Source organism: Electrophorus electricus, chromosome 11, assembly GCF_013358815.1.
Source record: "Electrophorus electricus isolate fEleEle1 chromosome 11, fEleEle1.pri, whole genome shotgun sequence".
Lineage (NCBI taxonomy): Eukaryota > Metazoa > Chordata > Actinopteri > Gymnotiformes > Gymnotidae > Electrophorus > Electrophorus electricus.
Window position 1 is genome coordinate 2,171,476 of NC_049545.1, and position 14,394 is coordinate 2,185,869.

Below are 14,394 nucleotides of genomic sequence, written 5' to 3' on the forward strand. Positions count from 1 at the left end.
TTCTAAATTTCATTCAACATGTATGATATTGCACTTTTGTGCACATAAGATTATTAAGCTTTACTTTCCCAAATCAGAGCATTCTTGATCAAGAACAAAAGCAAAACGGGGAATAATCAAAAAAGCGAGGCAGACGTGTTGTGGGCAGAAACAGAAGCTTATATGGTTCCCCAAGCCTCTGTCTAACGGTGTTGGTAATATGATAAGCAGCTAAAAGAAAGAGAAACAAAAACTACAGGAATCCTTTGGGACAGCACAATGCCTCAAAATACTGACTCACACAGTGAGATCCCAAAATAGTGTTCTCTTGCTTGCACACCTCCTCCGGAAATTGTTGATTTAGGTCAGTGGAACGATTCTAAAATGAAGACCACAGAGATGCTGCAAATGTCAGATTGCGCAAATGAGTGCACTGGGACAACGGCAAGATCAAAAACAAAAACAAAAAGCTTCAGCTTTTGAGGACTTCCTAATGTGCTCGTGTGTTGTGGGCAGCTGTTGTTTCCTGATAGACACTGAACAATTACATAAGCAGCTTGGAGGGATATAGTCTCAAAAGAGCAAGTTGGTCCATGCCTCCAGTTACACGTGTGTGCACGCGTGCTTGTGAATAATCCACTGAAAGGAAAGTTAAATCCAACTGGTTAACGCGTTAGTCCTGTGCTCGTGATGTTCTGTTTTGAAGGGTGTGTCGCAGTGCATACCACTATGCCAACAGCTATATCTGAAAGAAAGAACAAAGAGAATGCAAGTCATAAATCATTCAAGGAGGAGCTGTACTGTAATTTTTTCACAGTAACAGGATTGTTGACACAAGATTAAAGAATATTCATCAATAAAAATGTATGTTCTGTTTAAAGTATTTCTCATAATCAGTTTAGGCCTAGAGCATAAACCCTTGGTAAATTGACAGTTCTAACAAAGGGGGGGGGGGGGTTCAGAGAGAGAGAGAGAGAGAGAGAGAGAGAGAGAGAGAGAGAGAGAGAGAGAGAGAGAGAGAGATTCACTCTAGAGAGGAGTGCAATCAAATAGTTTTATTCATTTAACATGCTTCAGTGGTCTGAGCTTTCTTACTGTTCTCTCACAGCCTACACTGTCACTAGCCCTCCTGCCTATCAGATCACCTGCAAGTGATACATACCAGAGACACACCTACAGCACTTTTTTTGTTGACATGACATCACCTCAAGCGCTATCAAGTGATCTGTACAGAAACAGACATTTTCTCACTGAGCCTGAAGGCTGGTAGGTTATGAGCAAATAATAAGAGCCGTATGTGGATTGAGTATGTTTCCAATGTGGACATATGCTGCTTAAGAACCTTTGCTTCTCCCATCTAGTGACTATCTCTCAAACAAAGCTTAAAAAAAAAAAAACTGCTTCAACCTGATTCTATAACTGACTTTGTAACTGAGATAAGGGGTGACAAATGCCTTCATCAATGAGGAAATTAATGAGCAAGTGAACATGTGTGAAAGACAGCACCAGTATCTGAGTCCTCAGGGAAGGAAGAGGCATTACATACAAGGCAAGACTGACATGACTTGTTGGTAAGGGTAGGGGAAAATGTACAGCAAGACAGTAACCCCGCCTCCAAAAAGGAGAAAAAAAAAAGAGATAAGATTCCAATAGAGTAAATAGCCAGCAGATAGAATTTCACTTCAGAATGGATTTCAATTCCACTAATACAGGGCAGTTGAAACACACAAAGCTATACCCCCCCCCATCTATCATTAGAAGCAAACTCATGTTCATTTTTTAACATTGCTTCACAATTAATCCAGCAACTTTACTAACTCAAGGGCATCCAAAATTAATTTGCCCACTGAAATTACATCATCCCTAACACTGTTAATGGGCACCTGGTGCATGACAATCAAGCAATAGCTAGCTACAAGCAGAACTGCTCTTCAGTTTATGCAATAAAATTACAGGCTTTTTGCAGTATGTTCCATTTCTGCAACTTCTCTGAAAAATCACAAGAGAACTTACATGCTGTGATGTCAAATGTATTTTACTAATCACAGATTATTTCAATTAATGACAACTATCATGCTCAACATAAATCTGTGTTAATGTTAAGACCACACAGTTCTTTATTTAGCCATGAAGAGACAGTGGGCAATTATTGACTTATAACAGTGATTACAGAAAAATGTTTTTCCCCCAATAATCAACATTTTTAATATTTCAAAATTGATCTTAAATAGAAACAAGTGCTTCTCATTCCACTCCCACTTCACAACTTAAAAGCAGTGCTAAGGCCTAAACCTCTGGGGTGTATTTGCACTACCTTACTTCATCACTGTAACTCAAATTTGAACACTTCATTGATGAAAGGTACCTTAATCCTTGTGCCTCATTAATTAAAGAAAAAATATGGGACATGGTGTGGTTATAGATTTTGGTTTGTATTGCTGCTTTGATGCATTACCTGCAAACTCTTCCAATGCCATTACAAAACAAAACAAACAAACAAAAACAAAAAATAAGGATGTCACTCAGTCTTCCACATATTCTTTATCTGTGCCAAAGGTCATTTTCAGACACCTTTCTGCTGACCTACACTTAATCCTTCATCATCATAATTTTGCTTGTGCCCATTTGCCTATGCTTCTGCCAGTTATATTATATACCTCATGCATCAAGATCTGAGCTGATTGTTTCACTTGCGTAAACAAACAAACAAAAAAGACTACAACATAGGACAGCAGTCCTGTAATCCTAAAAAGATGATAACACACACCCTAGTTATAGTAAATGCACACATCATCCTAGATTGATATAAGCCATTTGCTAATTTTTTGAACTAGAATGAGTAGCAGACCTTTTTCCTTCTACATTACACTCAATAAATTTCTTACAAAAAGACTATTTTTCTTTATTCTTTTGAAAACAAAGCACAAAGAAGCAAACCACATAGTAAATCCTTTCAAACTACAGAACAAAAAAGAACCACAAATAATTATGTTTAACTACACCTACTTCCTAAGAAGCATCTATCGTGTTCCTACCATTATTGTACAGTTTGTTAGGTACAACCAACTTGTCGAAGTATTTTATAGGTGCATAATTACACACTGTCGCCCATCTGTTACCATATACAATTTATAAGCCACCCTCTGTGCATTTATTGCTGGTCAGTTTCTGACCACATGTCTACTGCTAACCAGATATAATTTGACTGGCAGGCCAATTTCAATATATTATAATAAATATTGAATTGTGGCTGTTGAGCCTTGATGGGTGCATTAGGAACAGCTATGTTTCTGCAGTTTCACACATGTCACTGCTTTGGAGTGGTATAGCCATGCAAATATATCCAGCCAGGACCAGTCTTGTGGTCAGGAAATGGCCATCAATTAAGGGTTTTTCTCCACTATGTTTACTAGAAACCTGCATGGAAATAAGTGTCACACTTTCCCCAATATTCACTTCTTGCATGATTTCTCACTGTGATATACTCTTGTTACTATACCTCCAGCATGCAAGTCTGCCAAGGGAGAGCAAAAATGACAAAGATCCAGGGTGGATACAAGTGAAGGGATGCCTTGTGTAGTATCTCTGGTGATAAACTTGTGGGATAAGAGATGTGCCATATGTAACTGGTGGCTCGGCCAAAGGTACAGTTACATACAAGCAACGTAAAGCCTGACAGTCAGATTACGCTGTGACAGAGCAACACAACAAGCTGGGTGTAGCGGCTGTCATCAACACCACACGTTGCACCGATAGAGTCAGATTTGCTTATATCTACCGATTGAAAAGACGGATGCCTTTGAATATCGCAAAATCCTCTCATATCTCTAGCTATATATTAAACATAGTGCTTCTCAGAAATTTTACATGTCCATTACGTGTAAATGTGAAATGGAATTTCATCTCCAGGTGTATTTAGATAATTGAACTGAAAACTACGCCAGCGTTACTCAAACGCAGTGTTGATCGATTTTCTATAAAAATCAAATAAATCTGGAATAAACAATGATTTATTCTGACCAACGGCAAACTGCTTACACCGCCAATTCACAGTGTGTGTAGCGTATCTGTCAGCATGAAAAGGCTGCTTGCACACCGAGACCGTGAGTGTCTTTTTGGGTGTGTTTCACTGCAGCTAGCAGCTCGGTTACCACTCAGCTGGGCCCAGAGCGGACCCACGCTCTATCGCCTGCCGGCTTGAACGTGCATTCCGCGGATTATTGTTCAGGCAGAGACCGATGAGTAATGTGGCCCATTTGGGTGGGGAGCATAACTACCTACTCTGGTTTACGTTTGAGTAGCCACACCAACACGCTCGAAGAAAACTGCCAGCTGCATACAAATGGGTAATGTTAGATGGCAACACAATTACGCCTTATTTAATTAATCTTATATTCAATTAGGGGCGTTGATTAAACGAGGCGCAGTGGGTCTCTACCGGTGAGGAAAATATTACCTGCTGCCCAGTCCAAATAGACAGACCGAGAAGCTTTATAACAAGGCTTATTCAAATAGCTACAGACGTGAGAATGCCGGAAATCTTGCAAATAAAACATGCAGTAATAATTCACTGTCGATAATTCAGCATAAAAATAGCTAAAACATCCAGGTAGGGACCCTGGAAGCTAGTTATCAAGTAAACTCTCTCCAGGTTTTAAGGATTAGCCAGCTCTAGCTAGCTCACTGTCAAGATCAAAAGCTGCCCCGCTAGCTTTCGCTATTAATTCGATGATTTACAGACTCATTTTAATAACAAAATAAAGTGGTGACCTACCTGTCAGTTCTCGCACATCACCACACGTCGCTTTTTCAGAGGAACCGAAGTGCGTGGCCGCGGATAACCTTTTAAAATAGATTAGATAATGGCTTTGATCTCCGTTTTATTCTTTGGATGGCTGGTCTCTAAAATCGCTACCCAAAGGAGCTAACCACTAGCTAGCTAGTCATTTGGGTTAGCTAGCTCACGACTAAGGTTGGACTATTCCACTTCTGACTAAAAATATTTTTCCACGGATGTTTCCCGGCCGTTTTAGTTTTGTTTTATATCATTAGTCTCTTCCTTCGGATGAGTCCACACACAACATGTCATACGACTTAATAACGCTGCAGTTAGCATAAGGCTAGTTACACTAAAACTAGCTAGCTATACACAGCCTTTCAGTTCCACGAGCCCCCCCAGAACGGTAGAGTGCTTTGCCCCGCCTTCTGCAATCCTATTGGCAGGGAACGTCAATCAATCCGAGCAGAACGACCAATAAATGCCCGAGAATGCATTCAGCGAGGTTATGAACCTTGCCACCTCAGATATTGTTTTTGCTTTGGTTCGTAGATAAGTAGCATGTACCTGCCGTTCCAAGATATTTTGACAATGAACAAAGGAAAGCCAGGTGTTAAAATTAAATAAAATATACCCGCACAAGGAGATACATATCCTCGTGTTTAAACGTACAGCAATGAATAAAAGCCTGAAAGCCCAATTGCTTAATAAAGAATAAAACTAACACACTAACATAGTAAAACTCTTTGTATTATGAGCATGTGTACATCAAGGATTAGAGACAGCAAGGGTTTTAAAGATAAGACCACCAGCAACCACACCCTCACCCCCACCTCTACTATCCCAGTAAAGCTGATCAACATCTGTTACACCACCTCCTTCACATAACTAACACAAATCTACAGCACTGAGATGCAACAGACAAACCACAAGCATAATCAAACACAGATGTCGCCAAATTTGACAAGGCATGTCTCAAAGACTACATGAACACATGATGAAAGACTGAGAAATCAAGGGAGTAGTTTTTTGTTGTTTTTTTTTTTTTTAAAGTTACAGCTATGTTATATTGTTAACATTCCAAAAGAACATAAAAAAGATTAGGAATTCCAAGAACTAGGTTTGAAAATACATAATGGTAGCAGATGAGAGGAGTCACTTTACTGTTCTCTATTCTGGTCAAAAGAAGGCCAGTCATTATATTACAATGAGGAAATGTTCACAATCTACATCATATAAATACTTGTACAACATAGGGGCCTCTGAAGTCTTGCCCAATTGGTTACCTCTAGCCTCAGTTTTATTCTGTAGCTAGTATTGTCTGGATATGTTGTACCACCATTCTAAGGCCTAGTCTCTTTGAGAAAGTAAGCACAACGTTAGAAACTTCAGTTAGTTCCTTACAAATTAAGTAAGCATCAGAAGACCATGTTGCTTGAACTGATGAAACTACAAGGCACAATTTCAATGCACATAAGTGTAACTATAGCTATATGGTGCTCCACAAAAGTCATGATACCATACAATTTCAACAGTATGCTTTTATCTAATAATCACCTTTTTTGCATTATTTTTGTACTTTGTTTGACTTCAACCAGCAACCAGGACAATTTAGTTTTCTCATTTATAAAGAAAGGTCCTCAAATTAAGTGCTACAATTATGTTTCACTAGATGCCAAGTACTGCATAAAGTTACCAATACTACAATACTAGATTTTCTGCTGCATCTATGAATATTTGAATACATGAATAGTCACTTTATTACAGACTCCTGTCCTTTCACAATTGGAGCTTCACTGTATGGAAAGTAGACATGTGACCATGGTGTTTGGCATAAAACCAGGTGAACCAGATTTCTGTGGATTGGTTTCAGTTTGAATCCACATCAGCATGGAAGAATCAAGCAGTCTGAGTGAGGTATGGTCATAGGTACAAGACTAACTAGAGTCAGTATTTCAAAAACTGCCAATGTTTTGGGGTTTTCTTTTGCAATGGTGTTGAGAGTATGCAGAGAATAGCGTGATCAAGACAAAACATCCAAAGAAAGGGGATTCTGGGTACATAAACAATTCAACGACAAGGGACAAGGGTCAGAGGAAGATGTCAAGAATCATTCTGATGAACAGGTGGCACACAGTCAAGCAAATTGCAGCTGAATACAACACTGGTGCTCCAACTAACGTGTCCAGACACACAACTCATCATTCCTTAGGGCTGTAACAACAGATGACCAATTCAAATACCATTGCAGTCTAAGGGAATCACAAAGACAAGACTGCAGTGGGCAAAAGATCACAAAAATTGGATCACTGAGCAATGGAAAAATATTGCTTGGTCAGATGAATTCAGACTTCTGTTGCACCAATCTGATGGGAAGGTCAGAAGTTGGGGAAAGTAGCTTGAATCGATGAGCCCTTCCTGTCAGTTGTCAATAGTTCAGGCTGGTGAAGGTGGAGTAATGTGTGGGTGATACCTGTGAATGGATGTTTGGACAGTAGGGCTTGTACCTAAGCATTGTGGCTGACCAAGTTCATCCCTTCATGGCAGCTCTTTGCCATATGACAGAAGGAGTCTTTCAGCAGGACAATACACCATGCCACAAGGGTCGTACAGTCATGGATTGGTTCCAGGAACATGACAGCGCGTTTTCTATGCTTCCCTGGCCTTCACAGTCCACAGATCTTTATCCTGTAGAGCGTCTCTGGGACGAGGTTCAGAGCGTGTCAGTACCTCCATCTAATTTGCCACAACTGTGAGAAGTTATTCTGTCTGCATGAGCCATGATCCCTGCTGAATGATTTCAACACTTAATGTATGCCACAACAAATTGCTGCGGTTCTGAAGACCAAAGAAGGCCCAACGCACTACTGGATGAGTGTCTCTAACATGGCCATTCAGTGTACTGTATGTGTAATGAAGAATAATGAATAATAATTTTAACTTTTTTGTATTTGTTTATTTTAGTGATTTAATTAATAAGACCATAGAATGTGACTACACAGCAAACCAGCAAAAACATCCTGTGCACAGCTTTTCTGTGTCTCTTGTTGTCTGCCGCACAATTTTTAAGACATCTATGGCTTATTTGCAGTATGTCAGATTTTCCTGAAAGGAACAATTATATCATTTTACCTTTATTTTAGAAATAGAGAATTAAGAACCACATCCCCTTTTTGCTTGATAATCCTCCTTGGTTTATAGATTTGTCGCTTTTCCCTCTGTTACAGAGCCTGACTGGGCTGTCCTAATCAGATGAGACCTTCGGTCTTGAGTACAAGTCCTGCTTTCTACATCTGTGGCCACTGTTGATGCCTGCTGTATTCCCTTAGCGCATTTATGTTCCTTACCTTGAGCATAGATAGAAGTGCCAGTGCTAATGACATTTTGGATGCTGGTATGTTTGTCCATCAAATAATTCTGGTTGGCCAAATCAGGAAGTAATCCCCGAGTTATAGTATTAAAAGGGTAGTTTTGTTTTGCAGAAGTCTGATTCAATATTTACCTCAGCAGACATCAGCAAGTTGAGGTCCCTCTCTCCAATTAAGATCCATAGTGGTGGTGTTCTGTAAAGCATGTCTTATTTGGTTTTCTGTTGTGTGTACATAAATTATGGTGTTTGGCATCTTTGATTCTCACATATTTTCAGAACGAATACCCATCACCCTTTAATATAACTGCATTTCAGCCTTTGCCTCCCACTGAAAAACAGGATGGGATATATTCTCCTATCACCAGAAAAATCAACATTTGTTATGCCGCACAGTTGGTGCTGCAGGAGGCCTGGGGTGGGGTGGCCCACTGAAGAACTGATACACCAGGCAGCTCTGAAAGCAGTCAGTGACATTTAAAGATGAGAGTAAGGAATATCACATTCAGTTGTCTTGGAGTGATGATACATATAGGAATGTTCCCGCACAGACCAAAAGGAGGCAGCAGTAGTTCAGAATATCAGAGCCTTCAGTCCTTAGACAGCTGCCCTCAGAAGCCTTCTCCAGTTCTCGTTTTAGAGAGCCACTCTGAGATGTTTTAGCACACTTGTTTAGCACACTTGTTTGATATTTAGCTCATAATTTGGTTTAGTATAGGGAAACACTAAACGGTGTAGTTTTGGAGTCAATACTGAAACCTGGAGATCCTTGTCCTATAGACCAGTGCTCTACATTGATGGATCCCAGTACTGGACCTAAGTTCTCTTACACTGCACAGTTTTGTGTACTGTTAATCACCTGATTCAACTAATCAGTTAAGGAACTTCCCCTTCCAGTGTTAAAACAGGCATCTATTGGTGAGCTGGATCTAATGTGTTTGATTAGGGGTAGAATTAAACTTTGCATGAGGGTAGATATGCTAAATAAAAAGCTTATATAAATTTATATATTTGTACAGGTAAATTAACATAAAATACCATTATTATACTTATTGTTATTGTCAGGTAATAAATTCAAGATGGCAACATGAGAGATTATTAATTAAATGAAAACAGATGTTTGAGGAGGATAAGCCATTGGATGGTTAACAACGAAACTGCAGTTTTACACTGCTACCACTTGAGGGCATCAAAAAATGTGAGACGGTATGGATGTAATCCTAAACTGCCAAAAAAAGGGTTGTTGCTCAGTACTATCTATTTTGTTAGAAACACAATGGGATGACTCATACAGTATAATCCCTTTTCATGCGTTTTGTGTGCCTTATTCTCTTAACTTCAACACTGTCCACTGAAGGGAGGAATGAAAATATTAACAAAGATAATTACTTTACTAATAATGTTATTAATAATGCATACAATTGGTGAGCCAAGGCTTAGAATACATATGTGGTGAAAGTAAACAGTTCTTCAAATTTTATAACAAAATCTTATTTATTAACCCCAACATACTCCCAAAGAAAGATAGAGACGTTATAAATTGTGAACAAAGGGTTTAAAGAGCAGCTATCCTGGAAAGAGGATAAATGAAATGAGCTGGCAGATGACTCATCGTCCAGGCGGCCATCTTGACAGTGATGAATGGAGATCAGTGGGCATTCTGGGACTGTGTTTTGTATCTGTGCCATTCTATTTCTGACTACAGAGACCCCTCCACACCCACAAACAATGAGACACAAAAATAAACAAAGAGTAAATAAAAGGATTAGGGCAGACAAGAGGAGCAAGACTGGGGAGAAAAGGTAAATGAAAGTGGGTGGAAAATACTGAGTGGAAAGAAATAGGGAAGAGGCACCGAAGAGTGCACCAGGCAAGGCAAAGAAAGAGAAGAAGTGTCACCAAGAGTGTTGAAGAGTCCGGGAGAAAAAGAGCAAGCCTAAAAAACCCCATACTGGAATAAAGCAAGACTGATACTGATAACCAAGTGGTTCCTACTCGACTTTAAGAAAAAAAAATCAAACACACACACACACACACACACACACACACACACACACACACACACACACACACACACACACACCCCAGTTGATTATTATACGCTATAAATAAGGATACAGGTTATAAAAAATCTTGCGGGGAAGTAGTGGGATGGACACTTTATGCATATGCATCGTAGTGTAATTGATGTTTTATGAATGAGGATGACTCTATAATGAGAACGAAGGCATTGGCAGGGAAGCAGTGAGAGGAAAGAGCTGACGTTTTACCCATAGTTCTCAGCCCCTGCTGTCTGGCGAAGGGTTATTAATAGTCAGTCCCAGATTGTTGAAGGATGGGACCACGTCCCTGCAATGACGCTGAAAATCACAAATGAATGCAACAAATTAACAGGCCCATTTCTCCCCCGACTTTATCATAAGACAGCCATCAATACTGTCCCAAACTCCACACACACACACACACACACACACACACACACACACACACACACACACACACACACACACACACACACACACACACACACACACACACACACACACACACAAACACACAGACGTATGTACTCACTCGCAGGCACACTTACTTGCACAGCCATACATACACAGGCATGCACATCCCCTGCAGATAATATAGACAACTAATAAAAATGCACAAATGCAAAAGTGGTAATCTGTTATTCTGAGTACATTCATACTTACACAGAACCACAGGCAGGTCTAACACAGGCAGAATTTAACCAACTTAAAGTCTTCCACTAATGTGGATGTTTTAAGCAGAATAAAAACTATATAAATTAAAAGTTATATGTACAGATTTTAGATAGGATTTGTGCTACCAGCAAGACAATGTACACAGTAACATTTAAAAAGACATATTTTATAAATTGTGAAGAGCACAAATAATTGTTTGCCTAAATTTAGCCTATGCCCGTGACAAGGACACAAATAAAGAAAACAAATAAATAAATAAATGCATTTTTTTTCCCTTGGAGATATAGTGTCCTAAGGTTTTAAACACAGAAAAGCTGCCTTCGCATGGAGGAAGGCAGCCTGAAAGCTGAAGCTCTCGAACAGGAATAAGGATGACATAGATATGGCATAATTTCATAAAAATCCCACTGAAAAAAATGTAGAAAAATCTCAAAATGAAAAGAGAACTGCAACCTATTACTCTGACAAAACTGTCATTTATGATCTGCATTTATGGACCACACTTTTGTGCCTATAAACAGGATTTCAAACAGGATCATTTAAAAAACAAATAAATGTAAACACTAAACAGAGTCCTGAAAATAACCACGGAACGCAATTAAAACTGTGCATAATTATATTTAGACCATTGTTGTTCATGATAGTGCTGACAGTACAGTATTTTAAAATGACTTTTAATTGTAATATAAAAAATGTAGAAAATATATTCTTTGTAATGAACAGTTAAAAATAAATAATAATAATAATATATAAATAATATAAAATAATAATATAAATCATAGCCTCATAATTTTTTTTTTCACTGTAGCAAAGGCAGTGACAACATTCAGCTCTTCCACTGTCCTTTGGGGGTGAAGGTCTCAGTCTCACTGCCCTGTCCTTTAGGAGTGAAGGTCTCAGTCTCACTGCCCTGTCCTTTAGAGGTGAAGGTCTCAGTCTCACTGGCCTGTCCTTTAGGGGTGAAGGTCTCAGTCTCACTGCCCTGTCCTTTGGGGTGAAGGTCTCAGTTTCACTGCCCTGTCCTTTGGGGTTGAAGGTCTCAGTCTCACTGCCCTGTCCTTTGGGGGTGAAGGTCTCAGTCTCACTGCCCTGTCCTTTGGGGGTGAAGGTCTCAGTTTCACTTCCTTTTCCTTCGAAGGTAGATGGTCTGTTTCACTGCCACTTCTTTGCAAGGGTGACAGTCTCTGGTACACCCATCTCTGGGAATTTCCTTGACAACAAAGACTCCACTCACAGTCATTTATTGATTGTTTCCAACAGTAAGTTTACACTTTCAACTTTCTGTAGATGTGTGGTCCATCTATTTCTTTGCACAATTTATGTTAGATATCATCCAATTTTTCTACAACAAAAACCCAAAACAACACTGGTTTCCGATTGAAATACTGCTGCTAGCTGGATATTATTGAATAGCACATCACCTTTAACGCAACAGTCACACTAATGTATAAAAACGCTCCAGCAACCGGGCTGTGAATAATATACATGCATCAGCACAGCACCCACCACCATTACTACTATGGTATTGCCATTAATGTGCAGAGAATGGCCCACTGCTAAAAAAATAATCACTCAACAACTGTGCATGGAAATCTGCAAAAGGACAAAACATAAGACAGAATATACAAGGATACAATATGTAATAATTGTAACAAATAGGACTCAGACAACTTGTGAGGATCCATATGCAGGTTCACTAAATGGGTAACCAAAGGGGCAAAGGCATGCATGAGGTCCAAACACCACAGTAGGGTGACAACAAACACCACAGTAGGTTCGCAAGAAACACCACAGCTGGGACAGCCCAAAAAACACTGCAGGGTTAGCCCAAAAAACACTGCAGGGTCACAACAAACACCACAGTAGGGTCACAACTGGGACAGTCCACAACTGGGACAGTCCAAAACCTCAGCAGGGTCAGCCCAAACACCACAGCTGGGACAGTCCAAAAAACACTGCAGGGTCAGCCCAAAAAACACTGCAGGGTCAGCCCAAAAGCCTCAGTAGGGTCAGCCCAAACACCACAGCTGGGACAGTCAAAAAAACACTGCAGGGACAGCCAAAAAAACACTGCAGGGACAGTACAAAACCTTCAGCAGGGTGAGTTTAAAAACTACAGCAGGCTCAGTCCAAAAACCATAACAGGGTCAGTCCAAAAGTCCAGCAGCACAAACAGATATAAATCCAAAACAAAATAAAATAAACAAAAAAACCCAGCTAGACTCAAAAACCAGGAAAAGGCTTTTTAAGCAGATGGACTAGTAGAGCTTCGCAAAGACTGAACGTAACTGAACGTATCATGGTTGATTAGAGTCAACAGTTAACAGTAAGCGTAATTAGTAACTACAGCAACAGTCAATATTACAGGGACAAGGACCTCTGGTGGCCAGAAAAAGCAGGGCGCTCCTGACAAAAGTATTTTGTTACCCCGCAATACTCAATTCATAGGAACCTTCAATATATGCAGCTCAACCAGAAAAAAATGTTAGGCATTTGAATGCTGTACTCTCTAACAACATGGTACATCTGTCTATCCTAATTTTTAGGTAATTTATTCATGCATTAATTCATTTATTCTGAAATGCCACTTTAGAAGAATGCCACTGATTTTAAGCTTTCATTTGTATTTTAAATCTTTAACATGAAAAAAACTGATACCTTGACAGAACTGCTAAAACTTTCATTTTTAATGTCTAAAAGGAAAAAATAAAACTTGACAAAACTTTAGGTAGTAATAATATGATCTTCACAAATAGAACATCTAAAAGCACTTTGTGCTGCCATAGGCATACGTTTCATCATGCGGCATGATTAAGCAGAAAAAGCTTGCATAAAATCACCATTAACAACATGAAACTGTCATTATTATGAAACTCAAATACTATGCAGTTGTCATGGTTTGAGTATTAACAAGGTGATTTTTTCGCATGTAATTTTAAACTTGCAATCAGCCAGTGAGTAAGCAGTAATGCAGTTTGGATACATGTATAAAAATGAACACAGGTGAGCTTTTTAGTGCATTTGGTGAAAGGGAAACACTAAAATGGAAATACACAGAGAAAGGGTCCAGGCAAGAGAAGATGAACATGGAAGAAAAAGAGGAGCAAAATGGAGCACTACAAGTGAGATACAGTCATGAATGTTTTTGTTTATGGTGTGAGAGAATCAGGACAAAGGATACAACCAAATGGGATCCATTTCTTGGGTGTTTGACACCAGAAGGTTCAGGGAAGACAATATGGAATTCACAATGCTCAATCTCTTTCTTTTGTTTGCTCGTACATATTTCAAGGAACAGAAATAGATATTTGAACATTTGGTTAAAGCCAGATATATTCAACAATTCTATAATTATTTGAAAACAAACTCAAATAATTAAGGACAACAACATATTCCAAAGAAAGAATGAATTTACTTTGTTCTACAGTTCAACAAAATGCAGGATTAAAGCATATGAGTAGTAACATGATGTGTTTAGTTCATTGTGGTCTACCTAACTAATTTCATGGGATTATAGGGTATAAGTCTATTTTTGGAAGATTAGAACAGAAATG

The 14,394-nt window shown here is 39.2% G+C and overlaps 1 long non-coding RNA gene across 1 annotated transcript; it reads right to left on the minus strand.

Annotated features, from left to right (window-relative positions):
• Positions 1-456: 456 nt before the first annotated feature.
• On the minus strand, positions 457-5,140 carry LOC113571528. Its single transcript, XR_003410007.2, has 2 exons — positions 4,754-5,140; positions 457-724 (listed from the first exon to the last, which is right to left on the minus strand). It is a non-coding gene; the product is annotated as an uncharacterized LOC113571528 (long non-coding RNA).
• Positions 5,141-14,394: the final 9,254 nt, after the last annotated feature.